The following is a 27,987-nucleotide window of genomic DNA, read 5'->3' as shown; positions in this document are numbered from 1 at the left end:
TTTTTTTTTTTTAATGGGAACTGTAAACACTCGTGAATTATGAAATTATTTGAGCAAAGTTCTCATGGGAAAGCTAGGGCTGACCCAAGATGGGTGGGTGTTCTGTGAAGGTTAATCATTGGCACCTTACCAAACTGATAATCTTTAAATATCTGTCCCATATTTATTTACTGGGAATAGGTGAAACTGATTTTTGTATTAATAAAGACTTTTAATAAAAATATATATCTTTTCCTCTGTGTTGAAAATAAGGGATTGATTACATGTGATTTTCTGAACATGTGATTTTCAGAAGCCTGTTTAAAACTTGGTTAATAATAACACTCCACCATGTATTGTTCAGGTCTAGACTTCTAGATGCTGTCAGCCAGGTGATATTGGGGTTGGTAGTGAGGCCTGTTTTCACTCACACAGTTCTTTGAGGGGAAATGTTCTCAACAGAGACGGGTCTGTGCCAGTGAGGACTGTGTTTATTTCCCCTCCCAGGCACTGTCTATTTGAGTGGAAACAGGTCCAATTGTCATTTTGTCCATTATATGAGGAGAGTCACATGTGAACCCCTGAGTTAAGTGGCTCCATATTTCCCATGTATTCCAGTGGTGATTTAGTCCCCCATTGTGGGTTGTCGCCCTAGATCACTGCCAGGATGGCCTGTTTAATCCAGCTCTGGGGAAAAACCAATTCCATTCTGCCAGTGCCTTCAGAAGCTAAGTCATGTTCACCCTTGAAGTCCCCCTTTCTGAAGATTTAGCCAGATAACTCACCTTCTGTGTCTCTTTTTTTTTTTTAATTGTGAATTCATCCCATACAAATACAATAAAACTTTATGAACTCAGACATAACAGTAGCCTTCCTGAAGTAACAGCATGTGAATTACAGAGCAGTGTGACTACTCACATTATATCCACTTGGTGAAAGGTTTCTCTTGAGCAAAGAGTCATTGTGGTCTGGGGAGAGCCTCATCATCAGGCGGTCCTAGGCTGAGGCTCCATCTTTGCTGGACACAAACCCAGGTTGGGACCCCAAATGTGGTGCCAGTTGGCTATGTGACCTAAGGCATATTCCTTTACCCGATGGATCTCCCATCTCTTTATGTGTGGATATCCCTTCCTCCCAGAGTGGTTTGGAAGATTCAGAGAGGCAAAGATAGGCTGTGTGTGGTATAAGAGCAGGCCACAAGTATCCCCCACCTGGCTTCCTGACATCAGGAACCTTGGAAGGAACTCTGGACACGGGATGGAGGAACTGCTCTGCCATGTACCTCCTTGCCTCACTGGTAGAGACACAAGTTATACTTCCTCTGTTCTGCCCTGCTTACTCTGTGAGAATTGTGAGAAATATTTGAAAAGTGTGAATTTAGGGTATTGGTTGGTATTAGAAGGTTTCTAGCGGGCAGGCTTTAAAAAAAATCTAGTCAGACTTTCTGGGCTTGATTCCCAGCTCTACACCTTATAATGAGGTGTATGACCTTGAACAAGTCATTAACACCCTCTCTGGCTCTCACCTGTCTCACAGGATTGCTGCAAGATTAAATGATGTACTCTGTGTAGAGTGAGGCATATGGAACTAGCACCCAGTGAATCTCAATAAATATGCTCATAAATTCGCCAGGAGACAAGAAGGGAGGCGGACAATCTGACTCGAAAACATTTGCATGGTTTTCAAATCTCGTGAGTTTGAACTTTGACTTAAGGAGCTTCCTTTTATATCATCTTATGTTATTTAGACCAGGAAGGATCATCTTTTTTCTGAATAAACTGAGAGTGATCTTATCCTGCAGTGTGGGATTCCCTCATCAGAAGTGTGCTAGTCTTCTTCAGTTTTCTGTTCATGAGTGAATGAATCTTTCCCCATCTGGGGGAGTTCTTGATGGAATTGACCGAAGAGCAAAGTGAAAGCTCTAGGTTTGCACTGCCTGTTATGGTAGCCATTCTCTTGAGCACTTGAATTATGGGTAGTGCGACTGAGGCATGGAATTTTTGATTTTATTTCATCTTAGTTCATTGAAAATTTAGAACTGATGGTTAATTAAGTTGTTGGAAAAATTTTAAGTACGTTTGGGATAATTTGGGCATGCAGGTTTATTTTTTCTTCTGTACATGTTACATAGTTTAATCAGATCAAGTATTTCTGCTGAAAACTTAGTACCTGAATTGAGATGTGCTTTAAGTGCAAAATACACAGCAGATTTTGAAGTGTTAGTGTGAAGGAAAAAGGATGTAAAATATTTTTAATATTTTTTTGCATTGATTATGTGTTGAAATGATAATGTTTTGGATATGTAGAATTAAATACATTATTAAAATCAATTTCTTCTTTTTAAATGTTTCTACTAAAATTAAAAAAAATTATTTAATGTTTATTTATTTTTGAGAGATAGCATGAGTAGGAGAGTGGCAGAGAAAGAGGGATACAGAGAATTCAAAGCAGGCTCTGTGCTGTCAGCCCACAGCCCAGCATGGGGCTTGAACTCATGAACCCTGAGATCATGATCTGAGCTCAAGTCAGATGCTCAACCAACTGAGCCACCCAGGTGCTCCTTTACTAAAATTTTTAAATGCTGTACATGACTCACATAATACTACCATTGGACAACAATACTCTAGAAGATCCTTGAAAGAACAGGGTAATTTTTTTTTTAATGTTTATTTATTTTGAGAGAGAGAGACAGAGAGAGGAAGAGTGAGTGAGTGCAGGATAGGGACAGAGAGAGAGGGAGAGAGAATCCTAAACAGGCCCTGCTCTATCAACACAGAGCCATACGCTGAGCTGGATCTCATGAACTGCGAGATCATGACCTGAGCAGAAATCAAGAGTCGGATACTTAACAGACTGAGTCACCCAGGTGCCCCAAGAACAGGGTAATTTCTAATTTATTAAATAAAATAGTTTTTTCCAGTAGGTTGTGAGGAGTATGAAAGTGTTTTGTTTTTTTTTTTAATTCTTTTAAAGTTTTTTTCACAGTCTGCAGTTAAGAGGGATATTTTTAAATATTCAAAGTTGGAAAAAAAAAAGAAAAGGCACATCTCTGATGTGTTGCCTGAACCTTATGTTATACAGCCCAAGGCTCAATTCTGATGTCTTAGCTGTAGACCTTTCCCCTCACTTTCTTAGGAAATGTGCCAAGGGAGGTACTCACCACTGTTCCACCAGGATAGGAACCCAAACACTGCTTTTCAGCTGAAAGTTCTGCTTCTTTGATGATTGTTAACTTTGACATTTGATGCAGGTACCATGTTCCCAGGGTCACATTTTGATATGCCCAAGAGAGATCAGTTTAGGAACCGTCATCCACGAAAAAAATGACTTTTAACCACCTACACGAATGAGCATTCTCTTCTTACTGTGGCACCAGAAATACAGAGATACATTTTCAAGGGCGTGATTGCTGGCTACATGCTTAGTTGTCACCAGTGTCTGTATGAAACATGAGAAGGTAATGTAAGCAGGGTTATCAGTGTGTTTCCTTCTCATTCATGCCCTGGGTGACACTTAAGTGTATTCTAAGAGGTGGGGGAAGAGTGTTTGACTCAGAATCATGATGGCTGGCTCACAAGGTGATGGTGGTGAGGTTTCCTGAGCTCTCTCTGATTCTGCTCCTGTGTAGTTGGTGTCAACAAACACCAGCCACTTTCTGTGTCTAAATCTTGCATTGTGTGTACTTGATCTGTGACAGCACATTCCTTTGTGTGATAAACATGGCAAATACATTGCCATCCTCATACTTTTCCAGGCTGAGTGAATGAATGAGAAGGTTTATTTTCCAATGCTGTTCCACCCAGGAATTAATCAGGATTGATATTTCTGTATTAAATAGAAGCCATTATACATTTTATAATGAACCTCTAGCCACCAAAGAGTGGCTTTTCCTTGCATAGAATTTAACTGTTATGACACTGAGACTTTTAAGTTCCAGTGGTAGAGTATAGAATTCATTTCCACCGGTAGTTTGGAAGCACTTTACAGGAGAGGATGAAATAGCTTTCTTCCTTTACTGAGGATAAATTAGACTAAATAAATGGTGTCTGGAAAGGAAAATGATAAAACAAAGTAGAAATAAGATTGTGATTTTATTTCTTTTTTTTTTTAACGTTTATTTATTTTTGAGACAGAGAGACAGAGTATGAACGGGGGAGGGGCAGAGAGAGAGGGAGACACAGAATCGGAAGCAGGCTCCAGGCTCTGGGCCATCAGCCCAGAGCCCGACGCGGGGCTCGAACTCACAGACCGCAAGATTGTGACCTGAGCTGAAGTTGGACGCTTAACCGACTGAGCCACCCAGGCGCCCCAAGATTGTGATTTTCAAGATTTCAAAAAAAGCAAATCAAAATAATTAGATATATTGAAGGCTGAAAATGAAAGCAGTTCTTTTTCTGCTTTTGTTACGTGAATGTTGACAGCTTGCCTTTTTTCTGATACGTTTTGGCTAGACCTGTGCCTGTTTGACAAGAGAGTCCTGAGGATTCTTCTCAGCAAGGACAGAGTGAAAAGTTGCTTTCCTTGGTAGACTGTGAACTTTTGGGGGCTGGTGTGAGTCTTTTATTATATCTTCAGTGCCCAGTACATTGTCTAATGCATAGTAGGTGCTTGGTGAATATCGGTTGATGGATGGGAGGTGAATGTCTGTGGTTAGACCATAGAGCTAGGTCTGTAAAATTCTCTGAAGAAATCTCTACTTCAAGCACATTATGAGCTGCCCAGCCTAATGTCTGTTATAGGTTATGTGCTCGATAAATGTCGGGCAAATGGAGGAGTGAATGTGGGCTGACGTATAACTTCCAATTTATAAGGGGTTGTGGCATTTTGACCCATTTATAATTTGGGAAGCCACAAAGGTACTTTTAAGCAGGGAAGTGAGGTTAAACATTAGGAAGGCACCAGCTTAGCAGATTGGACAGAGGCTAGGAAACCAGGTAGGAAGGGGTCACTGGCAAGAAACAATGAGGGTGGAAAGCGAGGCTTCAGAGGGTCAGGTGGGCGAGGCTGCAGCTAAACTGAATGGAGTGCAGTCCCAGGGGGTGGGTATCTATCTGGTTAGCTTTGGATAGGAGCTGGGGTGGCTCTCTGGATAGGAGAGTTACCATAAATAAGCTTTAAGTCTAAGGAATAGATAGGAAGAGTATTCTGGTGCACTGGCCTAACTTCTTCTGAAAAGTAGAAAAAGTCACCTCTTGAGGGGGATTAGGTGAAGCGGGGGGTTAATGCTTCCCTGTGTGGAAAGGAACTCTTCTCGGTGCTGATGTGGCAAGAGCATCCATCTTCTTGTGAATTCTGGTCATCTGTCTGGTGGATTATTCCATGGAGATTTCAGGTCCTCCATCTGATGGGATAAGTCCACAAGGATGTTCTGGATCTCACATCAACAAACAGGTAGTTTTGTTGTGATCAAATGCTAAAGTCTGTGAAAGAGGCTCTAAAAAGCTCCTCCATCAAGTAGATTTGGTTCCAACTGGTAGTCCTCTTATCATTCCAGCTACATAAAGAAATGCCATGATCCTTAAGTAGAAAGCTTTTTCACCTTAATGATCCATTTTGTAAATTTCTCCTTGAAAGGAAAGGGTTGAACTCACCTCATCTGAATGAATATATACTGCGATGGTCTAGAGGTGTCTCCTTCACTGTTACTGTAAAATATATGTGTGCTTTTACATGAAGCTTGTTAACGTAGGTAAGTCATAGCTGTATGTATTTTTATCATTTCCCATGTCAAACCACAGCAACCCCTGCTGACCACTAAAGAAGGCAGTAGTAGCTGTGAAGTTCTGAGATCCTGCCCCCATAAACACCCTCTCTGCTCTTTGAAATTTCATCATGATTTCCTAACAGAAACTGGCTTCTTTTGAATTAAATATTGATTTAATCTACATTCCCTTTTGGATTAATTCAAAAGCCAAAATAAAGTTTTTGTAATCATTTCCTTTCCTTGTGCTCTCATGCCTATGGGAAGTGCCAGTCATACATCGATACTGTCTTTTAAGACACTAGCCTCCTCTGAACCACACGCTAGCCACTCATCACATATCTAGAGTTAGGGTGCCAGGCAACCTGTAAAGATGGGATTGACCCCTAGTCTCTGTGCCTTCTGTTACCAGCCCCGAACAGCCTGTGAAAAACTCTTAAGAGCTAATTGGCAAGCTCAGATGAACTTAGAAGTGTACCTGATTCTGATCCAAATTAATATGTATATGCGGCCAAGTTGTGTTAGGAAATGAGCTCTTCCTGTCATTAACTCACAGCTTAGGTCATCTCTTTCATGTAATGAAGGCAAATATGAGAATTCACTTTAGAAATCTAGTGTGACTAATCTGAAAGAGCTGGTTCCACTCTGGTTGCCTCATCACCACAGTTCTCTCTTCCTGCTTCATTCGCAAATTGCATCCCTGTTTCAGTTGAAGTTCAATCCATTTTTCTCCTATTCATGGACTAGCTGTGGACTGGCAAGACACAGCCGACCTAGCATGGTGGTCAGCTGCTTTCATGGACTTCCCATCATTGTTTATTGTCAGAGTACCCATCTTCTTGACCATTTACACCATACACCACGTACATTCTGGTAACCGTCAGGCATTTTGGTATAAGGGTAGTTGTAGAGAAGGTCACTTGGGCAGACCTCCAGGAGTTGTATTTTTGTTTAGCTGCTGTGATATTGTATGTTTTGTGCTTGCATATTTATATTATCTGCACATCTCAAAGCAAAGGTAGTTCTTCAGCTGCCCAAAGGTCACACCTCAGTCTTCCCTAGTGCCTTGTGTACTTTTGAATCCAGGCAGCAACCCTTATGTGCTAACTATTATTGCTGGACTAGAATTGCCGAAAGATGTGGATCTGTGCTTTCTCCCAATTATCAAAATAATCCAGGTTCATACAGGAAAGTGTACACATGCAGGAGAAAAAAATCAGTCTCCTTGGAAGTCACCACTTCCAATCTACTGGCCAGGCTCCTAAGAGTGTCTCTTTTTGTACATTTTTTTTTTTTGAAGTTTATTTATTTATTTTGAGAGAGGGGTGGAGGGAGGGGCAGAGAGAGAATCCTAAGCAGGCTCCGCGTTGTCAGCACAGAGCCCACCGTGGGGCTTGAACTGTGAGATCATGATCAGGGATGCTTAACTGACTGAGCCACCCAGGCGCATCGCTTTTTGTATGTTCTTTGCATAGTTGAGTGCTTACTCTGTATACAACTTTGCAGTCAGTTACTTTTTTGTTTAATATGATATTATATTCATTTCCTTGTATCATTAGAAGTTTCTTGTTAAAAGAAAGCATTTCACTGGTTGAATATTGTATCTGTGGTATATATTTAAATCATTGTAACCTTTTATTTTTAATATTTAGGTTTTCTGGTTTTTTTAAATACTTGAATATAAACCTTGAATGTCCTTTTATAGACATTTGTTCGGTTTTAAAAATGTGTCCTAGAAAGTTGGGCTGTCAGTGGCAGTAAAAGACAGTGCTTGTTTTAAGCCCACTGTAAGGATCCCTAAGGACCCAAATTGTTGCCAGTTTAGAAAGTAAGAATGGCACCTCATTTTAATTTTTACCATTTTTATTACTAATGAAGTTGGATGTTTTTCAGGAACACAGTACCTGCTTGTATTTTCTTTTTTGTGATTATGTCCTTCTTTTCACGTGAAATTGTCATTTGTGACTTGTGATGTTTATGATGTTGACCCATTTTCCTAGAAAGGTTTATTGAGATGCATAACTTTGCACATACTGTCATCTCAGTTATGGTTAATTGCATACAAAATTGTCCTGTATTTGAGGTAAAATCAGGTGTGGAATTGTTGAAGAGAACATACCTGGAGGTTCTCGTGTGAGTACTTGGTTGTGACTGTTAGCATCTGGAAAGTCAGCTCTAGCCAGTGAGCACCAGACCTTGTGGGCACTCCAGTCATCACCCTGCCTCCTACCCTGGTACTTCTCCTTCCCCTCTGCCTGTCCAGGGTACATGTGGTGTAGCTCATGCTGACAGAATAGTAACAATAAACACAAAATGCTGGCTTATAATAGAGTATTCACCGACCCATGAAGTGATTTGTACCTGCTTCCCTCCAGCATTTCTTCTCAGACCGCTTGGCTGACTTCCTTTACCTCTTCCTTATCATTGTTTCCAGGAAGTCCTCTCCCCACTTCTTTCCTTCTTCTCCTTGCATTCTCCAAATTACGTAGCCCACCCCATGACTTCAGCTGCCACTCATGGGCCAGATCTCCCCAGACCAAATAACTGCTCCAGGCTGCAGGCCCCTATAGCCACCTACTCACGGTAGATCTGCCCTTGGTGTCCCACTGGCATTTACAATACGTCATGCCCCAAAATGACCCTATTCCTTCTCTCTGACTGGCTCTGTGGCCTGAATTCCCACTCCTACTAAAGACCTCCAGTCCATCCACCAAACCAGACACCAGGGCAGCATCTTGAGATCCCTCTTTCCCTCATTGCCCACATCCCATGGGTTCTATGAAGACCCGTCTGTTCTACCTCCTTCATAATGCTTCATCTGCACCCCTGTTCTTCCTGCCCCTGGTCCAGGCTGGACTCCTAGAAGCAGTGAATGTGTGGTTTTCCAATTAGATATGGTCTTAAAAGGTAAATGTATATTTTAAATATTATTTTATATATTATTTAATATAAAAATTAATCAGGCTTCTCTAAAATAAAATTGGTATTTTGCAAGGCATGGTATTTTAATGGAATATTTGTGAATTTTTAATGTAAAGTGACTCCTTATCCATGAATTTACCTTTTGTAGAAACTTGAATTCTGTACCTACTTATTTGTTTTAAAGCAAAGTATGCCTCACATAATGTGTAATACGTATTAGTCAAATGAGAGCCCCTGGACATTACTTTCCAGCTAAAAGGCTTTTGATTTGAGGGCTTGACATTTTTTCTTTGGATATTAAGTATTTCCATATTGCAATATGTATTGTTTTTTTGTAATATTGGAATTATCCTGTATTAACTAGCTTTTCAACTTCACCTCCCAGGGAACTCAGGCAAGAAATACAAATATTTTCATAAGATTCTTTGGAGGAGTAAAATTAATATTTTTGAGAATGAAATATGGTGAATTGTCTCCGAAGGATTGAAAGACTTTATTAAGATAGCAAAATATCCTTCCCCAGGGGTGTGTTTTTTCAGGGCTTATTGGAAATATGGTGCCGGGAAGAATAAAAGGAAATTTAATGCCATGGAAGTTGGAAACAGCCACTGAAATCCAATCCGTTTTTAGAACACATATAACACACTAATTCCCAGAGATTTAAGATCGCTCTCTTCGCTTCCTGAGGCTGTCAGGCTCATTATGACTATGACACGGAAAGGTTCTTCAGCACAAATATGCCATGACAGTGTTTTATTTACTGTGAATATTTACTACACTTGAAGGTGGGGTGTCCCTGTGGTCTGCCTTCCTTTATTGGTATCAGGTTGCTTCAGTGTTGGTATTTTTTTTTTAGATTGACTTCCCCCAGACCAGATTCTGTGACAGGATTCAAGGTTGTTAGGGAGGTAATCCTGGAAAGCATCATTAAGGGAATAGGTATGTGAACTAGGGAGGAGAAGAAGGGTAATAAAGGGATGACCTTGAACAAGATACTGCTGTGGGCACCTGGGGCTGAATCCCTGGTGAATTCTAGGAGGCATTCTTCAGAACCAGACCATCGGAGGGGCCAGCCAGCTGGGATTGGCCGTCTCCACCTCACATCCGTCGCTGACTGCTCTTGAGGCCAGCAGTTAAAGCCTGCTCTGTGCTTGGGTGGTTATCATGGGTGCTTGCTGTAAGCACGTGTGGGAACAGGGAGCTGAGGGATAAACACGGGGCACTGATGGTGCCTACTGAGTGTACTGCTTTAGTATTAAAAAAAATTTTTTTTTTCAATTTTTTTTACATTTTTTTATTTTTGAGAGATAGAGTGAGACAAAGTGAGAGTGGGGAAGAGGCAGAGAGAGAGGGAGACACAGGATCAAAGCAGACTCCAGGCTCTAAGCTGTCAGCACAGAGCCCGACGCGGGGCTCAAACCCACACACCGTGAGATCATGACCTGAGCCGAAGTTGGATGCTCAACTGACTGAGCCACCCAGGCGCCCCTGCTTTAGTATTTTTAACATTGATAGATAAGTTCACTTGAGGGGGACATCTCAGGTGGTCAGAAACAAAGCACATACAGAGACTGCTAGTAGAGTGTAAATTACATCAGTGTCTGGTAGATGTTGAAGTGAATTTAAAATACTGAGAATTTGATACCATTGAAACTGAAACGGGGAAGAGATTATAGGGTCAGTCTTGGAGAGGTGTCTAGGTGTTGATCCTAAAATGACATATCGTGCCTCAGTAACAAACACGGAACAGCCATTACAGTAACAAATGGAACAACTGGATTGTACAGGCCTGAAGTTTGCTCGTTGCTAATCAGCCTATAGAATTATAACCAGGCCCACAAGGAAATTACGATTTTTTTTCCATGCACTCAGATCTGGAAGAAAACAAAATTCTGACGGAAATCTGTAGCCAGCCAAGTCTGAACAGAGCCATCTACATTACTTTGGGAAATTCCTGGGGAAGGAAAGAAGGTGGCGTCCAAGCTGTTAGTGCACCTTAAAAAGAGCCCTTCTCTATTATTTTTTTATTCCTCTCTGTTACACAGCAGTCTTGAGGACGCATCTTAAAATGGAAAATACAGTCTAATATCCTGCTGGCTGTTCTTGAGTGTCATTTAGAGGATGAGTGCATAAGATCTTGAAGCCACCAGATACCTAGTCATTCGGACCTATTGTGTGATGGTGAAGCAGTGAAGAGTAGGAGTGTGTCCCTGTCCTTCAAGAGTTCCCAATCCAGCCATGAGAAGACAAGCAGAGAAGTCACTGCTTCAGTGATGAACTGATTATATTGGGGACAGAGGAAGGAACAACTAATTCTGCCATTCGGAGAGGGCATCCCAGAGCCGTGACATTTGACTTGGGCCTTATAGATGACTAGGTTTCACTAAGGGATGAAGGCAGAGAATGGCATCCAAATGGGGATGAGTGTGGACAGAGGCAAGGGGGCTGGGAATATGGTGTGTGGTCAGGGAGCAGGGAGTGGTTGCTGGGGCTGTGTGCAGTACATGACGGAGTGAGAAATCAGTGAGCCTGGAAATACAGGCAGAAGAAGTCAGCTGGTCAAAGTCCCAAGGGCCTTGCCACTGCCTTTACGGTCTCTCCCACACCGTCAGAAGGCAGATGGCATTTACAGCCAAATCATTTCTGTCCATTTCATTTTTTCCCAGCCAACATCCTGCTATCACAGAAATAACTTAGGGTGATGAATGGAGCTTTTACAACCTGTGTGGGGTTCAAAGTTCCACAGATGAAGCCTTTTTGGTAGTGCAACCAACATTTTGTGCTCAGTGGCTGATCAGTGATCCTGTATGGCCTGTGAGTGCCTTGTCGAAGGGGAAATCAACAATCTTCATGCAGGTAATCATTATTATACAAGTATATATACTACTTAGCCTCTTTTTGCCATGTATTTTCTATCATTCCAACAAGCCGAAGTGTTCTACATTTCTGGAAATATCTAGCTGTACATAATAGAATATAGAATTCTTTGTGCTTATTTTTTCCTAATTTCCTCCTTTCTCTGCTCTAGTTGTGTCCTAGAAATAGTGTGGTGGTGCTTTTGGCCATGCTTCAGGAGCGCATCTGCTCTTAGAATGAGAGGGAAACCAGTTGGGTTGAGAAAGGGAAGCCGGTTGTAAGCTGGCCGCGGGTTTTCTCCCACATTACAATAAGCAGCTGAATACCTTTAGTTGTTATTTTTGTCTTTTGGTTCTAATGGAGTAGCTAGCTACCTTGGTAGAGGGAAAGGCCACTCGATATGGTGTCTAGGTCCTGGGACTGTTTCTCAGGGTGAATTGGGAGCAGGAGCTAAAACTGACTCCCACACACATCTCTAGGATCCCAGAGGAAGTTGGTCCATTACTATCTCACCGGATCCTTGGGCTGACCTCTTGCTGCTTAAATTCAAAATTGCATGTAGTTCATCCACTCTCAAAAAGGCCCCCCCAGTGGCTATGCTGTAGAGAACTCCCTCAGCCAGTCACCTTGTTTATTTCTTAGGCTGACCAGTGTGCTCACGATTCTTTCTCCCGTAGGAATTTCTGCTTCCTCTTTCATCACTCATGGGGTGGTTTTTTTCCCATGGAATTCCCCTGTTTCTCTGTAGATCCACTTTTATCCCATCCTTTGAAATGGCATTCAGGCTTCCAGGAGATGTTTTCCCCGATGATTTCACAGCAGAAGATAAAGACTTAAAAGTTTTCAATGCCAAAGAAAGAAAGATGGAGATGTCTTGAATCCAGTGTAGTAAACTGACTCCTGACAGCTGTATATCTTTGGGTGAGTCACTGTCCTTTAGTGAATGAATGTAAGAATAATCAGTTCTAAGAAACTGTTCCAGTAGCCAGATGCATAGATTATTCTCTCTACTCCTTGTGAGTCCCTCTCCCCAATACAAGAGAAAATACAAAGGTAAATAGGATATTTTTTCAGTTTTATGTGTAGTATCCAGCATTGCACTATGCCTTCACTGTGCACTGTACTCTACTCCACGGGCAGGGACTGTGCGGGGGGTCTGGTCCTTGAATTTGAGAAGACTGCTCTTGTCATTCCTGGTCTTTTGAGCGCACACATCTCAGCAGCTCTAAACCGTGATTTGACTTGGCCCGGCCCATGTGAGTCTTCACTCACTGTTAGAACCATTATGGTCTCATGGCCAGAGCACTGGATCATTTTTTTCCATATTATCACTGTTGAAAGCTGCCAGTGGAGAACCTCTTGAGGATGAATGAGCTTTTTCTTTCTAGTTGAACAGAAACTTGTACAGGAGGGTACAAATTTATGAGAGGATACGGGTTGGTGGCCAGTGGGCAGATAAGAGATAGAGTTGTTCATTAGTGGTTAATCAGCTTCTGTGGAAGAATAGCCTTTGGCCTCCCGCTCTGCTATTGGTTATGCTGTTTTCACTGAGTTTTTAAACTTGTGAGATTTAGTCATAGTGAATGTTCATGTCCATTCTGTAGGAAACAAGACTAATATCAATGCTCAAAAAGTGAAGAAAAAGCCTCCACACCTTTGTGCATACAATTTTAGGAAGGTTTTCTACGGCCAATTAAGATGAGTTTGAGTGGAAGTTTCCTCACCTCTAATTACCTAACAGATAACTGTGATGACTCTTAGTTTTATAACCCCAACTCAGTACTCACGGTACTGTGTACCACTTCCATATTAGAAGATGTGACATTTCTGGCTTGTTTCACAGGTCATCAAGAGCAAAGCATGCGAAACAAGAACTATTCCTAAAATTCAGAATTCATGGTCAAGCTTTCCAAAATAGCGTTACAGGAAAGTAGTCTTCTTTGGCTTCTTTAAACTTACTTGTTTAAGGGCACCTGGGTGGCTCAGTCGGTTAAGTGTCTGACTCTTGGTTTCGGCTCAGGTCACGATCTCACAGTTTGTGGGTTTGAGCTCCGTGTTGGGCTCTGCTCTGGCAGTGCAGAGTCTGCTTGGGATTCTCTCTCTCTCCCTGCACGTCCCCCACTTGGGCTGTCTCTGTCTCCCTCAAAATAAATAAAAACTTAAAAAAAAAAAACTTGTTCATTATGAAACAGGATTTATTTTTATTGTGTCACTTTTCAGAGACATTAACCTGCTAATGTGCATAGCAGCCTTTCAAAAGTGGGATATAGGATTTGGCGTTTGTCCCGAGACCCCTTTGGTGTAAGAGCGCCTGTGACCATTGCTCAGAACTCACGTCACTCTGACACACTGGGGGAGATGTGGACATGTGGTAGATGTGAAACCATCACAGATCCTTTTTTGCTCTTCTCATCCAGAACTGCAGCCCTATTTCCCTACTCCTTGAGCCTGGACGGGCCTTCTGGCTCGCTTGGCATGATCAATGCAGCACAAGTATTATGTGAGTTCCAGAGCTTAGACCTCGAGAGGTCTGGCAGCTTCTGCTTTTGCCCTTTTGGGACTCTGCCTTGGGACTTGCATGTAAGGAAGCTAGTCCACCCCACATGAGGATGAGAGAGAGGCATGTGGAGGAGACCTGCCCCCATTGGCAGGCAGTATTAACCACCAGATGTATGAATGAAACCTTAGTAGGTGTCCCAGCCTAGCTGACCCAGCTGAGAGCAGTGAGCCTGGACAAAACCAACGGAGGGAGCTGCCTAGCCGACACATGGAATTGTGGGACATAAGAAATCACTGTTTTAAGCCACTGAATTTTGAGAAGCTTTGTTACACAGCAGTTGTTAACAGAGATACTGTGACGTGAGCAGTAGCACCCAAGTAAAAACTGAAACAAGACAAAAAATGTGGGTGTTTATCTAATCAGATACTTTCTGTGAGGATTTCCTAGCTGCAAATGAAACTTATGGACAGGGATTTTCTAGAAACCCGAGTCGAGTGAATAGTTAACAAGAAAAAAATGTGTTTGGCACATGATTAATGGCACCAGAAAATGGCCTCCAGGCCCGGCGTGAGTGACCCAGTGCGGGTGGTGCTAACACTGCCTCTGGAAGAACGTTAGAGGAACTGATGGAGGACTTACAGCCTTCTCCCCTGCTGTCAGTGACATGTTCCCGAGGCCTGTCTGACAGCTATCTCTGAGGTGACCAGGGTCACTTAGGGCTCATTCTTTCAGCCTCATGATTAGATTCAAGCAGACACAGCTTCGGATGCGGCCCATCTGTTCCACTCGCCGGCCAGCTGCTGGGATGTGAGACCTTGCCAGCGTTCCAGCCATACGGCAGGTTTAATTACTACCGGCTCCTAGGAGCAAATCTGATTAGCAGATGTCAGAAGGCCCCACTGAGATGTGGAAATGTGAGAGGCCCCGGGAGGTGTCCCTCACTGAGGCCTGATTGCTGAGTGCCCCCGGGTCTGGTAGCTCTAGTCCTCTAGGTCTACATTCACCAGGTTTTTAGTGCCCTGGGGCCAGGTGGGGCGATTTACATGGTAGCCAGGACTGGAGCCTCGTTACTGCAGCTGGGAGGCCTCAGGCAGAGCCACTTCAGTAGCTAGGCTCGGGCCTTAACGTGCTCACATGGGAGGATTGTGACAGTCGTGCTATAGCCATGCTGGCCACAGTGAGTTGGGAAGAAGCAGAAGGTTCTGGGAATCATGGGAGTTGGAGCTGGAAAAGACCCACTTGGTCATGAAGCCTCTTCCTCCGTCATGGCCTGATCATTCCCCCCCGGGATACTCTGGAGTGGTTTGTAAAATATGTTTCCGAATGACTCAGGCTGGGAGTCTTCCAGCCGCCCCCTTGGGAGATGGAGTGGCTTTTTCTGTGGAGGAAATATTTCCCTCACTGTTGGTTGGGATCTTTTGTTGGTTGGCTCCAGCCCCATCACTCCTGGCCAGTCTCCCTCAGACCACCCTGAGCAAGTCTCCCTCTACCTCTTGCCTTCCCACAGTTAAATCTCTGTCTTGCTTCCGCTGAGCAGCAGTTAAACTGAGGAGGAGGGGCCTGCTTCCTGGTCTTGGCGCTTTCTGAAGTGATGACTTTCTCCAGCTGCTTCGGCATTCTGAGTCCCCTACGCTGAATTTCTCCCTGATATTTTCGTCCCTGTAACATTTCGTGTTGTGGTACTTCATAAGTACTCTAAAGGTATGTATTTTACCATGAGAGTGGCATGTTTACTGAAGATTTTTCGAAGATTCTTTTGAGTCCTTGCTCGACTGGATTGATCTTGGTTTGTATGTCATGGGCTAAAGGGTGCAAAAAACTGTAAGTGGAACACGGCTCCTCCAGAACCCAGTAATAACGATACCAGACATGGTGCATACTGGTTGGCACGCCCATGTGCACACTGGAGTCCTAAGGCAGTTCCTGGGACTGGGGAGTTGCTATAACTCAGTGTACAGTCAGTAAAACAAAGACAATAAGAATCTGTGTATCTGCACAGACCACGGCCATGTTTGGAATGTTGAGTAAGCAAGAGATCGTGGTTTTGTGGGTCTCCGAGTTTGTTGTTCCTGACGGAGCTAGGAGATGAACGGCAGGAGCTCACCAATGAGACCCAAGTTCAGGCCACGTGGCCTGTGATCCAAATCAGAAGAGTGGTTTAGATCCGTGTTTTTCTGAGCGTCTTCCACAGAGTGCTACAGTTTATGTAGGGGCATTCTAGGGGCTCCCTGGAAGTGATGGTGGTCATGGCAGCAAGGTGGCCCTTGTCAACCCCTGATTTTATCAGCAGCATGACTCTGCTTTTATCTGTTTCATATACACAACTGGGGTTGTGTGTCAGATTCTGTTTGATAAATAGTGTTCCATGCTCAGAAAGAAAGTTTGCAAACCACAGGTTCAGAGGACTGACTTCTAGTAAAAACAAACAGAGAGAGAAGCCTCTTTAGCCAAGCAAATAACGATTACATTTCTGGGATCCACATAGATCAATCCACAGACGTTTGGAAGCAGCAAAGGCAAAGAACTAAACAAATAGATATTTCTGGGTAACTACTATGTCATCAGGGAACCCTTCATCAGTATAAACAGAACATGCGGACTGTGACCTCTAAGTGGCAAGGTGAACAAGAGGCTAGTTCTGGTCATAAGTGCAGGTGACTGCACATTGTGTTGTTCTTAAGTAAGCACAGGCGAGTCCTGGAGTTGAGGTGAGCAAGAATCATGTGATAGAAGCAACCGTTTATTGAGAGCTTTCCATTTGCTGGACACCATGCCTCAAGATGCGTCATCCGTGCTAGGAAATGTAGGTCTTGTCATCCCCATTTCACACATGGGGAAGCTGAGGCTCAGAGATGAATTTGCCCAAGGTGACACAGCTGATAAAGTGGTGGAACTGGGGATGGGTTCCTTAGGGTAGAGTTCATCTCCTTAAATATTCTACTGTATTGTCTTTCTCTTTGTGTGTGTGTATGTGTATGCATGTAGGGATATTTTTTCCCCCTCCTAATGGGTTTGGTGAATGGAGTGCCTCAGGATACCTAGTGTGAGAAAACGTCTTTCTTATCACAATTCCATCTGTGGGGCGTTCTATTCAAAGTTGACTCCATAGAGAGTGGAAATTTAGTTCTACATGCAAATAATCCTCTTTGATAGAAAAAAGAATGTAGAGAAAAGGAGCTAATAGTGTGTGCTAATACTAAGCAGACGTGTGTAGCTCCATAAGTATGTTTGTGCCTGGATTTAATGGCTCACAGACAGTCATGCAAAGTTTTATTGGTGCAGTAGAAATCAGACCTGACAAAGCCCATTACTAAGGCAGAGGGGAATAACATTTCACCGGTTTTCAGTTTTTAAATACTGGGTGCTTTTCTCAGATTTCTTAGTTTCTCCAGTTCATCCTTTTAGCAAAAGCTGGGTAAGGAGGTGTCTCTTTTGGAGGGGGGGCGGTCTGCTCTTGGCTTAATTCAAGGCCTTCCACACGTGCATGACCTTACTCCTTGTGGTGGCCAATAACCAGATTGTTCGAGCAAGTGTGTTCGATTCTGCTGAAACTTCTCTCTGGTCAGTTGACTCTGTTGGAGCAAAGTAGGTCCCCTAAAGAGTGAATTTAACGGGCATTTAGTTTTGTTTTTATAGGTGCATTTGGAAAAGCTGGAACTGTTTGAGAAACTATTTCACAGCACATCCAGGTGGCTCGAATGATCTGCCTCCATGCAGCACACCAATTTTAAGCAAGACGAAAACTTGTAGTGCATTTCTCTCCTGGAGCAAGCGAGGCCCTCCGGGAGAAACGTGAACTTATGTGGGTGCTTAGGAAGTATTGAGCAATAACTCTTTAAAGCCACGAGGGCCCTGTTTGCCTAGCAGAAATTTATGAACAGTGCCCTGGTGGCTTACAAAAGTTCATTTTCTTTCCCAAGTGCCTGGCTCACTTCCTGAAAGTAATGTTTTCATTGAAGGGTTTGACCATACTAGATCCTTACAGAGACATTCCCGAGAAGCCCCACCCTAGATTCTGTAGCCCGTGACAATGACTTTGCTGAAGTAGGGCCTTAGAAGTATCCTCCTGATGGGGAATGTTGGTGAAAGGGGACCTGAAGGAAGAGTTGCTAACCTGCAGAGTTCTAGAACTGATCTCATGGAACAGATATCTGAGGTCTTGCAGCTCATGTCGGAGCGGGGTGTGCAGAGGCATTGGACCCGACTGGCTGTGAAAGTGTGTGATCTGCCTCGCAGTGACAGGCAGCTTGTCAGGGGTTTCCAAAACATCTGTTTCAAAGAGGGCGGCTGAGATTCCTACAGGGGAGTGTTTCCATTCATTGTCCATGAGAAACAAGAGTGAGTAGGCGTGAGTGAGACACAGATCAAGAGGAAATGAGTCTGCTCTCCACTTGGGATTACAATACAGATGAATTCCATATTTTGGTCAGGGAATGTTTTCTTTTAGAAAAAGGAAGGCAAGAGAGACAAGTTCAGATTCTGACCCAGTTACTGAAAAGCAGATGAAGAGGCCGTTAGTTGTACGCTTGCTGGAACAGTCACTTCAGTGGTTGTGTCTTTGTTTTCATGTTCTGGTGTGTGTGTGTGTGTGTACATGCCAGAAAATGGTCTAGGACTTACTGGCACACTTTTCTGCCGTGGGCTTTCCCACCACTGTGGCCCGATCTCATGAGAACAAGCTGCTTTAAAACTGCTGTCTTCGGGGCGCCTGGGTGGCTCAGTCGGTTAAGCGTCTGACTTCAGCTCAGGTCACGATCTCGCAGTCCATGAGTTTGAGCCCCGCGTCGGGCTCTGGGCTGACGGCTCAGAGCCTGGAACCTGCTTCCGATTCTGTGTCTCCCTCTCTCTCTGCCCCTCCCCCGTTCATGCTGTATCTCTCTCTGTCTCAAAAATAAATAAAAACATTAAAAAAAATTAAAAAATAAAACCCACTGTCGTCATCAGAACTGTGGGTCCTCCCTGAATCTGTACACATCAGTGACTTGGGGATTCAGAGAAATAATACGTATTCATCATAATGACAAAAATCACAACAGAGGTCTTCCTGGCTAATTTTTTTCTGAGAAATGGTAGCCCCCTAAGAAGGCACCTTTCGATTTTGATTTGGAGATTTTATATGCCCACCCTGACCCTTACTACATAAATCCTGGAGTGGAGAGGCTCATTTGCTGTTTGTACTCTGTGTTCAAAGTGTGCTACCTCTCATGATTCCAAACCAAAAATAAGTTGTTTTACCGCTGAGGTGTCATTCAACACGTCATTGCTGGACGCCTGTTGTGTGCACCAGATGCTGTGTGAGGTTGTGACGGTGAGTAGGGGAGACACACATGGTCCCTGCCCTCTGGAGTTTGCTGTCCACAGCAGGCTGGGCAGTGAGGCTCTCACAGGCTGGTGGCTTGAAGTAAGGGAATCGCACATTGTCTAGAAGAGAGCCACCCAAGGAGCTGCGGAGCCAAGGACAGGATACTCTCCGTTGGGAAGTCAAGTGTCTCCCTGTCATTGCTACCCCAGCACTGGCGAATGGTCGGTGATTTTCCTCAGCTGCCCTCAGGCCTCCCCAGCCTGGTCCCGGATCGGTCAGCCGTGTGGTCTTCTCAAGACCCAGGCCAGAGAGTGCTTGCAGCCCACCTGGCCCGCTGGAGTTGGGTCTGCCCTCTAGCGTTCCGGCCTGGAATTGCAAGACACAATCAAAGCCTGTGACAGACTGCCCCCTCCCACAGTCACCTTTTCTGTCCTGGGTGCACATATAGCAGTGGCTTTTATGCCTTGGCCTGATGCTGCGGATATTTTATCCTTGTTGGCACCGTGCAGATCTCCCTGTCTCTTTCAGGCCTCCAGCTGTGTGTACCTGAGGATGGCTTTCTGGCTGAGGAAAGGTGGTTTTTCTCCCCTTGTGTCTGGAAGGCCAGGCCTGAGGCTGCGGATTGTGTTAGGGACAGGGCTATGGCCATGACCGTCCTGCTGTGTGCTGCCCTGTCCGAGGGGCAGCGAAGGAAGGTGGGAAATCTGGAAAGCCTTAGCATGAAGGATGGGAGACTGCCATCGCAGTGGCTGCTCCGGCAGGGTCTGTGGACCCCTGCCGCCCTCCCTACGGGCAGAAACAGAGCTCTGGGGAAGTTCCCTTAGGTGCTTACTGAGTAGGCACTGAGCGTGCAGCCCTGCTGGCTTGGGACGGGGAGTCGGGTGAGGATTTGGAGCTCAAGAAGTGTGTGAGGCTGTCCAGTAAGGGAGAAAAGGTGTTGTCTGAACCCCGCCCCCTGCTATAGAAAGTGTTGTGCCTTTGAAGGGGTACAGATAAAGGCTGGATCCCATTCAGTGGAGGCAGGTGGTCTAAAAGGAAAGGCTTCCGTGGAAGAGATGCCGTGGGAGCTAGACCTCGAAGGCCACACGGGAAGTCGGCCTGTGGGGTGTGAAGGGGTAAGGAGACAACAGCATCGGGGTGGGCACCGGCAGGCCACCTGCTTGACTGGAGGTCTGAGGGCAGCGGGGAAGGCTGAGTTGTGTTCTGCACCTCCCAGGACACACACAGGGGCCGCAGCAAAGAGGAGCCCAGCAGGGTGATTCTTGAAAGTCCCAGGAAGCAATTCACAAGCTCCCTTTGCTGGCAGATTCCACAGAGGGACAAAGGCAAGTGGGTTTGGCAGCTCCGTAAAGATCATCCCGCTGGGCTCACAGCAGCGTTTGCCATTCAGAAACCTGAGCCTCTCAAGGGACCCTTCTGGAGAAAGCGTGCTCTGGGGTAATGTGAGGCTCAGTAGAGATTGTTAACTTTGCTTTTCCTGATGGCAAATCAGAGCCATCACACACAATGCTGGAGAATTTATTTCCCAAGGATGTAGAGGTAGTTGGACAAAAGCTTAATAACTACAATGGTTTTTTAAAAAAATCCAAAGGTCACGGAGCTATTAAATTTCTGTAACTTAAGGATTCTGGAATTACAAATGGCTTCCCCCTTAAAGTGAACCTTTGTCGTAATTCAAATCAGAGCATACTAATGTTATTTCTGCTATAGAAATGCATTTTAAAAATGGGGATGATTTTTTTTTTCTTTTAGTTTAATTTAACCTTAGTGGTTAAGCCTTCTGTCATTTGTAGGCCAGGTAAGTTCATGACAGTCCTCACCTAAGTAGGTACCGGGTACTTGGTGCTGCTTTAATTATTACCATGTTCCTGGGGTGCAAGTCTGAACTGAAAGTTCTCTTTTGTGTAGGTTTTGCAGCACAGTTTTCCTTTATGGGTTTATTCTTTATTCCCCCCATGCTGAGTGTTACTGGGTCCCCAGGATCTGTTTCAGTAACAGATTTATCAGGTGTCAGGCTGGCCTTAGTACGAGAGTTTATGAAACGGACCCTCCCCCCTTTCCTGAGGCCTTTGTGACTGGCCCAGCCAGGAGTCCAATGGGTTGTGACAGTCTGCTTCTGTGTTCTCTGTGCAACAGTAAATGAGAAATGGTTTCTTTTTTTTTTTTTAACGTTTATTTATTTTTGAGACAGAGAGAGACAGAGCATGAACGGGGGAGGGGCAGAGAGAGAGGGAGACACAGAATCAGAAACAGGCTCCAGGCTCTGAGCCGTCAGCCCAGAGCCCGACGCGGGGCTCGAACTCACAGACCGCGAGATCGTGACCCGGGCTGAAGTCAGACGCTTAACCGACTGAGCCACCCAGGCGCCCCAAGAAATGGTTTCTATAAGCAGCAATCACAGTTGCAATAAGAGCTTTGTAGCATCCTTCAGTGGACGCCCACATCTCCCGGCTGCGCTGCGGGTACTTGGGCAAGAAACTACAAAGGAAGCACTCACAAGGCCTTTGGGCCTTCAGTCAGTATGTTCATATCTTGTTGTCAGTAGATGCTTAGAAGCTGCCCTTCCCACTTTTTCCCATCCCCTCCAGTTCCCCAAATGTTTCCTCTCCCCCACCTTTACCACCAGCCAACTGAAAAGTCCCGTTAGGCAATTTTCAAAGCAGCTGGGTTAGCATCTGTGTGCAGAGTGAGTGCCATGCAGGTCGGGGCTGAGGTGGGGGTGGTGGATAGAGGTGTCGTATACGTGTATGTATATGTGTGGCTGCCACTCACTGGTGATATGTCAAGCAGTTAATAAAGGGACACACGCCCTCTCAGTGGGGGGTAAGGGGTTTTCTGTTCCTTTATTCTTAGTGCTAATGTTCCTGCATTTTCCCTCTTGGAGACCTCAGGCTCTACTCAGAATCCTTTCATGGCAATGCTCGAGGTCAGCACTCCCTCCTCACAAAGACACATTCAGGTTTCCTTATTGCTAAGGGCAGTGGTGTAGGGGGGAGATGACAACTGTCCATGTGCCCCATAGCAAGGTGACAGCTGCCTGGCAGGACTGTGAGGTTTGTTCAGACAAACACATCGCTCCACATCCACCCCGGAGAGCCGCTTCAATGAGACCATTGTCTGCCCCATGGAGGAGGAACTGTCATCTAGGACTGCCATTAAAACAGTGAATTTTGTAGCTGTTTTGATGTGCCACCTAGGAGTCACAGCTGGTCGTGGTGTGGCAGCAGTAACAGGATGCTTGGATAAATGCCAGGAATGGTCCCAAACACCTCTACTTCCTCCCCATTACTTGGGGAGGCTAAAAATGACCATTGTGGTTCTCTCCCAGCCAGTGCCTTCTAGTGACCACCAGGCCCACTGCATTCTGCAGGCTGTGAATGGGAGGCCGTTGTGGTTCCCGAAAAGGACAGCCGAGACCAAGGTCTGTGGCCTCTTGAAATCAGTGATGGATACTTTAGAACTGAAAGGAGGAACTAGCATGAAACCATTGTTTTTGGAAACACATATCATGTTTTTTCCGCCAATTTTGCAGCGTTGGCAGATAAAATGCTGCAGCCCAGAGATCATCACCAGTCGCTTTTTAAGGAAACAAACAAGGCAGTGACCTAATTCAGTCCCTTTTCATTTATTATACATTCAAACATTACCAAAGAAAACTGGAAGGATTCCATTTCATAGTGTAGTTAACATGAAACATGTCTCTTCGCACACAAGGGAATGGGTATTAATGGGCATGGCATGTATTTTGTTACATTGCTTAGCACTTTGCTGTTGCAAACTAAATGCAAAAACATTTATTGTTATGCTGAGACGGGAATTGTTGTATACGTGTATGTACATATGTGTACTTTAAGAAATACCTTCTGCTTGCCACACATTGTGCTAAATCACCTTTAGAGGCCACTTAGACTTTTTCTGAAGAGTCATGGGGTCTGTATGAAATACTGAGAGAGCGTTAGATGCTAAAATGTGTGGTCCTGGGGCGCCTGGGTGGCGCAGTCGGTTAAGCGTCCGACTTCAGCCAGGTCACGATCTCGCGGTCCGTGAGTTTGAGCCCCGCGTCAGGCTCTGGGCTGATGGCTCGGAGCCTGGAGCCTGTTTCCAATTCTGTGTCTCCCTCTCTCTCTGCCCCTCCCCCGTTCATGCTCTGTCTCTCTCTGTCCCAAAAATAAATAAACGTTGAAAAAAAAATTTTTTTAAATGTGTGGTCCTAACCCAGTGCATTTAGAGATCTGAGAAGGGAGAGATTTATATGGGTTGGAATGGAATTAAAAAATGTATCTTAACTTCAAAGGCAGACATATGGAAATGTTAATGACTTAAAAAAAAAAAAAGGTAAAAAGTTGGCTGGTTTGAGCGGATGTTGTGAGCAGGGATAAGGACCGTGCCCAGCATAGCTGTGCGGCTTCAGGTCTCTGTCCCAGCAGCCCGCATCCTCAGAGGCTGATGGGGGCAGGCCGTCCAGGGACGACTCCAGTGCCTCTTTCCCACCCTGGGTGACAGCATGGAGGGTTTGAAAGCTCTCTGGTTCTCTGGGGGGTAGGATAGTCAAAGGTGATGGGAAGGTCCATGGCTTAACAAATGTTTGTTGAGCATCAACTGTGTCTAACGATAGCAGTAACCACCCTTATTGAGTGCATAGATACGCTACACAGTATTTTGTTTGTTTCCCTCAGTAACTCAGTGGAATAGTGATGAAGTGCTTTCCCTGATTTCGCAGAGCAGGGAACAGGCTCAGAGGGTCTGCCTAGGGTCATCACACCGCTCCTGAGTGGCAGAGCCAGGAATTTGAACTAGGCTGCAGACCTATGGCTCATGCTGTCGAGGACTGTGTTTCCCGGCGTGTGCTTGGTGCTGGGCACTCGGCAATGGAGAGGCTATGTGGTGTGGGGTTGCAGACCTCAGGCGACCCTTGGATCTCAAACAGGACAGGACTATAGGAAGACGTGGCTCCCACGGCTGGGCTCCTTTGCCCACACAGGGATGTGATGGGGAAAGTGCCAGTGCAGATGTGACTGCTTACCTTCCAAATTAGTGAGAAGGGTTGAAGGGAAGGTTAACGCTACGGGCAACTGTTCTTACTGATTTGGGAAACGTTATAGCCTCCACTGTGCCTCCACAGTCACACATTCAGGTAGGCAGCAGGAAGGAGTAATGTAGGCTGCTGTGCTGTGTAGCAATGTGGAGTAGTGGAGACTGAGGTAAACTAAGGAATTCATGCCTTTTCTTTCTTTTTTTTTTTTTAATGTTTATTTATTTTTGAAGGAGAGAGAGACAGAGTGTGAGCGGGGAGGGGCAGAGAGAGAGGGAGACACAGAATCCAAAGCAGGCTCCAGGCTCTGAGCTGTCAGCACAGAGCCCGACGCGGGGCTCCAACTCACAGACTGCGAGATCATGACCTGAGCCAAAGTCAGACACTTAACTGACTGAGCCATCCAGGTGCCCCAAAATTTATGCCCTTTCTAAAAAGACGGGCCACTTCTTTAGTCATCTCTGTCACGTGGAAATGTAAGCCCAGTATTGCCAGGTGTATGGGTTCTTTTCCTCCCCCCAAAAAAGCCAGAAATCTAGATTTTTACGTTGTCTTTCAATCTTTGAATGCTACTAATTTTTTTTTTTTTTAACTAATGGGTCAGCTATTGTATAGAAGCTGCCAGGTTTTCAAGCCTCTGAAAAAGTTGGAATAGAAATAGGAACGTAGAAGTTGGACCCCCCCAAGACAAGAGACCAGGCAAGTACATCTCACTTTGTGAGCCCACGCCAGCCCTTCTCAAACTTCCGTGTGCATGCAGATCACCTGGGGTCCTGTTCAAATGTACAGCCTGGGTGAGGAATTCTGGGGTGGGTTTTGGGATTCTTCAGGAATAGGGACTCGGCAGAAAAGGATTCTAAGACAGTATCTAGGCTCAGTGGCAAAAAGCACTGTGATGAATTAGTGCCACCTACTGTGAGCAAAGAAAAGGCACATGGCCTGACACGTTGGCTGGGCCTGTAGCACACCCAGATATCAAGGTGGATCAGCTGCTGATGGTCACTTCCAGATCCCCTAAAAAGTCAGAATTTGAGAACACAGCTAGTCAGCAGCTTTTGACTTTGCATCCTTCCTTCTTGGGCACACTCCTCCATACAAGAAAAACTTGGATTCACCTCTCTATCATCTGGGAAATTGGGACTAGACTATTAAGGTTGCAACTTGGGTGGGTTGAAAGAAAAAGAGTTAACTGATGGGCTCTCTATTTTTCTGCTGTATTTGGAGGATAAAAAAAAATATGTCTTGCATATGTTGGTGTCCTGTTACTTCCACGTGGCCTTGGCGTCCCGTCAGCATGGGGTCCGTGGTGGGAGGAAAGGGTGGGTGCTGAGGAAATGGCTTTGAGCAGAAATCATCTTGTTTCCATTCACTAAGAGCTGTTCTTGGAGCCCTCTCCATGTCCCCTGCCTGTGTTCAATGCCCTTGGAACCGTATGCCAGGAAACAATATGATCTTTCTAATTGGACAAGTGGGAGGAGAGGGACTGGGTGAGCCAGGATGGGCTGGCCGTTGACACCTAAAAATAGATCTTTTTCCTCATGAATAAACATTTTTGGGGGACAAATGCCTTGCACATCTCTAACCACCCCAGACAGGTCATCGGAGGAGGCCCGCTGGGCAGGGTGCAGCCAGGTGTGTGGGATGTCTGCAGAGTGGGGTTGCCATGGTGACTGGGCCCGTTGGAAAACCTTCAGTGACCTCCAGGGAGCATGGGCTGGTCTCAGATCTGAGGCCAAATTATATGTTCAAGTAGAGGATGGGTAGAGGGGCGTGAAGGTGGGAGGAGAAAGGCCGCAGAGCAGTGCTTGTTATGCTTTGCTGCGTCTGCGAATGTTAACTACAGATTCTGATTCAGGAAGTCTGAGATTCTGCATTTCTCGCAAGTTCCAGAGCCATGCCCATGCTGCTGTTCCAGGCAACATACTTTGAGTGGTAAAGGGTTAGAGTCCACTGTGGTCTTCAGGCCTCAGAGGAAGGGTGAAGGCACACAGACGAGGAATTACCCCACTCCACTTTTATCATCTTGTCTTTGGCCTAAGCTTTAAAAAAAAAAAAAAAGGCAAGTACTTTGATAGCTGCTTCTGGTCAGACTGATAATGTTTCCCTTGCCTGGTGGTGCTGAGGACGTTTAACATAACAACAAGATTAAAAGTGTTGCGTATTATAATTGTCCTGGTAACAAATGCGTATGGTTGGGCAAACTGACCACTATAGGTGTAACGACTAATTCAGCAAAGCGCAAACCTGTGCTGGTTGATGTGTACGGAGACTTTTTTAAAACAATGGAGCAAACTTTACCAAAATCATAAGGGCAAAAGAATAGCCCAGACATTGAAAGCCGTAAGGTGAGGGGTGCCTGGGTGGCTCAGTCGGTTGAGCGTCCGAGTTCAGCTCAGGTCATGATCTCACAGCTTGTGAGTTCGAGCCCCATGTCGGGCTCTGTGCTGACAGCTCAGAGCCTGGAGCCTGCTTCGGATTCTGTGTCTCCCTCTCTCTCCGCCCCTCCCCTGCTCATGCTGTGTCTGTCTCTCTCTCTCTCAAAAATAAATAAACATTAAACAAATATGTATATATATTTTAAAAAGCCATAAGGTGAAAGTCATTTTGATAATTTTAAAGCCTTCACGAGCATATGTGTAGTTTGCATGGTGGCAGAGGAATAAAACCATTCCTGGAGAAGTTAGGGTTCTTATCCTGTCTGTAGGAGAACAAGAATGATAGGCCCTGGTTGATACTGGGGGGGAAACTTGGGCTGACTCTGTAAGCTGCTGGGGTTTCTTATAGAGGCAAGGAGGAAACCGTACTCTTCTGTCTCCTTGAAAGACTTCCCTGGAGGTTCGTCTTTTTGCTGTGGCATCTGGCTGACTGAACAATGGAAGTAACAAGAGTTGGCAGAGCCCTAGCCAGGTTCCACTTGAATACTGACAGCCCCCCACCCCACCCCCCACCACCTATGGGAGTTCATCCCGCATGCTCTTTTGGGCCACCCCCACTCCCCATGTGATCGCATCTGGTGCCTGGGCTATTTTCAGTCTGTGGCATTGGTCTTCTTGGCACGGGCCCCTGCGGAAATGTGGTGAAATCTGGCTGCAGAAGCCAGAAGCCATGACTGGGGGGATCTTCATAGAGGGAAGTCCGGTGAGCTCCCTTTGCATGGGTCTTTTGGTTGACTTGCACTTCTCTGAGGGAGAATGCCTGTCTCTTCCAAAGGCACGATCAGCCAGTGTGATTATTAAAACTGAGGCCAGTAAGCTCCAGCTTGTGATTTTGATTGTATTCTAGATTGTTAGCGGTTTGAGTCAGAATCCACAGCCCATTGTCATGTGGAAATGGTGTGGTCAGGTCTGTGGAAGGGCCCATAGCCGACCCGCCCTGGGGTAAGGAACTGTAGTCAGGGAGTCCACGGCCAGAAGTCACGATGTGCTTGTGGTTAGTGTATATGGGAGTTCCACAGACGGCCCCAGCCAGGCTTGGCAGGGGAGCAAGCACTAGACTTTCCTCACTTCCCATACAAGGGGCTCCAGGGCTTGGGAGGCATTAGCGAGTGGGTGGGACTGGGAATTCGCAGGCTGAGTTGGGGACCCAGAGAAGGGGGCTGGCTGGGAGGAGCCCCTGTGGATGGCTTTTCTCCCCCTGCTATACCAGCTCTTGGCTCTGGTGGGGAAGGGGTCCTACTAGATGTTTACCCTTCTCAA

General features: G+C 45.3%; 1 protein-coding gene across 3 annotated transcripts in view; it reads left to right on the top strand.

Annotated features, from left to right (window-relative positions):
* The window catches only part of LHFPL2 (LHFPL tetraspan subfamily member 2), a 165,795-nt gene that overhangs the window by 81,381 nt on the left and 56,427 nt on the right, over positions 1-27,987 (top strand). The gene's annotated exons all lie outside the window — the stretch shown is intronic.

Source organism: Prionailurus bengalensis, chromosome A1 (genome assembly GCF_016509475.1).
Source record: "Prionailurus bengalensis isolate Pbe53 chromosome A1, Fcat_Pben_1.1_paternal_pri, whole genome shotgun sequence".
In the NCBI taxonomy this organism is placed as follows: domain Eukaryota; kingdom Metazoa; phylum Chordata; class Mammalia; order Carnivora; family Felidae; genus Prionailurus; species Prionailurus bengalensis.
Note: the sequence above shows the minus strand (reverse complement) of the source record. Positions and strands in the feature narration are given on the sequence as shown.